This window comes from Leptonotus elevatus, chromosome 10 (assembly GCF_054856555.1).
Source record: "Leptonotus elevatus isolate MCC_2025b chromosome 10, RoL_Lele_1.0, whole genome shotgun sequence".
Lineage (NCBI taxonomy): Eukaryota > Metazoa > Chordata > Actinopteri > Syngnathiformes > Syngnathidae > Leptonotus > Leptonotus elevatus.
The window spans coordinates 20,239,960-20,244,106 of NC_141248.1; the positions used below are offsets into that span (position 1 = coordinate 20,239,960).

Below are 4,147 nucleotides of genomic sequence, written 5' to 3' on the forward strand. Positions count from 1 at the left end.
GGCAGGATGTAACGTCTCTGGGGGCCCACGTCAGACTTTGCATCCCCAAAGAAGTCTTTCCAGTCGCCTCGCTGTGCTGGAAAGTGGTCACAACGGGAGCTTTTTTTTTTTTCCTAATGGGTCTGCTCAGTCAGGCTTTCAGCTACGATTATCCACACCCTCCCTCTTTCTTCATTGGCCTTTAGAGCTTTCAAGGTTGTTTTAATGGGATTGAGCTCCATAACGCCGAGAGGTTTAAGGGCCAGAACAAAGCCGATTAACACCCAATGATTGACTGCACACAAACAAGAACGAATCTTACACTGGAGGTATGATTCGTTTTTTGCATGGCTTGATAGCATTTTAGGCAGAGAGACAGAACGCATGCCTGACAATTATGAGATTAGGGGTTCGAATATTGGTTCTGGCCTTGTTGCGTGTGTCTTCCGTGGGTACTCCGACTGTACTCCCCTGTGATTGGCTGGCAACCAGTCCAACGTCTAACTCCCTTCTCTCACCAAAAAGTCAGCTGGAAAAGGTTCCAGGTTCACTTATGAAATCATGAAGACAATATTGTTGTTTTTTTACGTGACCTCTGATTGGTTGGCGACCAGTCCAAGGTGTAATTCACTTTTCCCTCCGAGGGTCAGCTAGTACGACCTCCACTCTATTTCACTAAACAATACAATCGGTGTATTTGCACAGTTGGACAGACTACAAAGTAAAAAAAAATAATTTACAATCATATGCTCTATGCAAACCGCTAGTCTAAACATGGTATTCTAATTTATACCGTATTGCATTTAACATGAATTGAACAGAAAGACCGAAAATGACATCACAGTGCCTAAAGTCTCATCTTGCAAACCCAGCAAATGTGGTAGATTATTGTTAAAACAACAGGTGAGGACCTCCAAATAAAATTTCACTTTTGACCCTACCACATTTGATTTAATTTAATATCATCTAATTCCCATTATTATATGGAATTCATATAAAGGCCAAAAAAAGCCAATAATTTGACGTTTCTTGATTCGATTGCGTTTACTGATGTAGGTTTTTGCCTTGGTATCATGTCAGTATGGAATTAAGACACTTTAAGCAGATGTAATCCAAGTCAGAATTTTGGTATGTTTTCAACAATAGATAGCATTTTACAAACAAAGCAAATTTCTCTACGTTTTCCCCCCGTTCGTACCACAACTCGGCCTGTCACAACAAACAAAAAAGTGCTGCACCGACCTACCCCAACTCAGAAGGTACCCGGCCCACCCAGAGGCAGTGATCCAGCCAGCCTGCACATGAAGAAGCAGAGCAGAGCCACCACAGCCATCAGCAGGAGAGCACACAGGGCAGTGGTTAAGATCACGTGGTGGGCCGCTTCGGTCATGACTTCACCGTACATTCCACAAAGTCGATCAAATCCAAATGGTGCCACGATGGAGGCGCCAACGCCGACTGTTCTCGCTCCTCTAAGGGTTCAATCCTAAAACTGGGATTAGGATTTGGAGCACTGACTCACGTGACCTCCAAAGGCAACAGCAGACGATTTAGTCTTAACTAGTTTACAGTCCAACGAGAGAACAACATGATGTGGAGCCAGTCCCAACGCGCATGTAGGCAAAGAAGCTGGGTGCGCTCTGGATTGGTCGCCAGCCATTCACAGGGCAAAAGGACGATAAGCATTTGCACTCGCGTGAACAATTTTTAGCCTTCAGTGAACTACACCGGACAACCTGGAGCTGAGATTCAAACCCGGAACCTAGCAGACGTGCTACCCACTAGATTACCAAGATGCCGAAAAACACATTTAAAGGCATGCAAAAAAAAAAAATCCATCCATCCATTTTCTGTACCGCTTGTCCTCACAAGGGTCGCGGGGTTGCTGGAGCCTATTCCAGCTGGCTTCGGGCAGTAGGCGGGGTACACCCTGTACTGGTTGCCAGCCAATCGCAGGGCACACAGAGACGAACAACCATACTCACAATCACACCTATGGACAATTTGGAGTGTCCAATTCACCTGCCATGCATGTTTTGGAAAAAAAGTGCCACATCTAATTATTTAAATGGGTGAAGCCGCAGCGGCAATCTGAAGCAACACTTGGAGGAAATGTACGAGACGTGGCCTACTAAAGGTCGTTTTCAAAGGGTACATGTTCAAGGTCAAGGTTTCGCATGACCGATGTAAGCGTATCGTAGCGACTAGGTGCCGGAACGCATCTCTGTCGTGGGCGAGTAGCAGAAGAGCAGGAAGAGGGCGGGTGGCGGCCGCCTAGGGACGACCAGCTAAGCCTGGGGCGGCCCCGGGGACGACGCCAGCCGCAAAGGGGGCGGGCGAGAAGTATGGTACATATTGTGACCATACAATTAAGATACATTATACTGTAAGCTATGTTTCTTTACGGTAAATATGACCACACCTGATCGGTTTTAAATAAATTACATAATTTATTACAAATTAAAAGCACTTGAACCTGTTTATTTCCATTAGAGAAGAAAAGCAAGCTAACAAATTGGACCCGGCCACCACACAGAAGAAAATGAAGGGTGTGTCAAAATGTGCACATTTGTCACAGGAGCAAGATTAGATCAAAAGCACTTTATTTTCGCATCAATGGAACTAATAGGGATTGTAATTATTTTGCACACAGGGTCAACAATCACAGTTTTCATGTTAACAATGTGCAACTTAAATTTAACACAGCAGCTTCACATGCACATTCCAAAAACTATGGGCAAAATAAACACATTTGTGCGATAATGATTAACGATCTTATGACAGAAAACGTTAAAGTATTACATGCAACGCATTCTGGAAACTGAGGTGGCAAAAAAAAAAAAAAAAAAAAAAGTAACAAAGTACACAGACAACTGATTTTTTTTTCTTTACAAGAACTGTTCTCAGTTGGTTTAAAAGTGTACACAGATGTGCTCAATTCTGTCGCAGCTGATAATGTCTAAAAGAGAATTATTAGAGAGAGAGGGACTCCCGGGATTTTGAAATGAGTGCACGCTGCTTTAAACAACCAATTTGGCTGTAGCAATACAAATAAACCGTTAGGCGTTAGATAATATTGTACAAGGGCATGCAGCAAATGTGTCTCCAGAGAAAAGTCACCCGTGCAATGCTCAAAAAAAAAACTGCACATAGACATCCACCATTTCAAATGCTGTTTAGTGATTAAGGTTGCAAAAGGAGAAAGAGAAGCAAAACGTTGAATGAATACAACACAAGTTCATTGTCAAAACTAAAAAAAAAAGAAAGAAGAAAAAAGTTATGTAGTTCCACTTACTGCACAAAGTGTCTCATCGAACGTTGCACTTGAATGATTCACCTTTTCGTCGCTTTCGGTGCTTTTTAAAGTCCCAGAGAGGTTGTCCCAAGGCTTTTTTTTTGGGGGGGGGGGGGGGGGGTGACGGTCTGCAACCCCGGTGGAGGAGGGGGAAACCATATGAATAACAGGCTTTCGCTGCAAGCCGTGAGCGCATAAATGTGGACTCGGAACGCCCCCTGTGGGACGGCTTCATGCATGGTTTCATGACTCAATATAGTATAAATAAAAATGCAAAGAATAAAATGGAAGATACGACATTTTAATATTCTTAAAAAGAATCAATACAAAAACTATATAATATTTCAAAATTAAATATGAAATTTAGAAATAAAAATACATCATGTGAATGCAACAAAAATATAAATAATGAATACTAGTTAAAAAATAAAGAATAAAAATAAAACAATAAAACATATTAACATTTTACAAAAGAATAATTAAAAATATGCAACTCAAGAAATAGCCTACCAAAATGAATACAAAGATCAAATAAGCAAATTTTGTTTAACATTAAATAACAAAAAAAAGTACTGTATTTTAAGTACTCTACAGGATTTAAAATGGTTCTAATGTTTCCAGCGAATGTTTTAATCCAAAAACGAATAAACGTTGAAACGACGTCGCCTCAGTTTGGACATAGATTTGTTTATTTGCATAATCAGTGCGTGTTAATCCTCTTGAAGTCCACAGCGGTGCTTTTAACAGGTCTGACTAAAAACATTTACCAAAACAATTTATTCAATCGATAGAGATGTGTTTTTAGCCTGAAAATATGTGCGTGTTTGTTTCCCCCGCTAGTGCGCGACCACTTCCGGTATGACGTTTAGAGGG

General features: G+C 41.4%; 1 protein-coding gene across 4 annotated transcripts in view; it reads right to left on the reverse strand.

Moving 5' to 3' along the window:
- The window catches only part of alpl (alkaline phosphatase, biomineralization associated), a 16,764-nt gene extending 13,389 nt beyond the window's left edge, over window positions 1-3,375 (reverse strand). Inside the window, exons 1-2 of one of the 4 annotated variants that reach the window (XM_086087530.1) lie at window positions 3,275-3,351; window positions 1,226-1,274 (exon numbers count right to left, since the gene is read on the reverse strand). The gene's annotated coding sequence lies outside the window, so the exon portion shown is untranslated. Of the gene's footprint in view, window positions 1-1,225; window positions 1,461-3,274 lie in introns of those variants that run through there. The other 3 variants (XM_086087531.1, XM_086087529.1, XM_086087528.1) reach the window with 3 other exon arrangements.
- Between the last annotated feature and the right edge of the window lie 772 nt (window positions 3,376-4,147).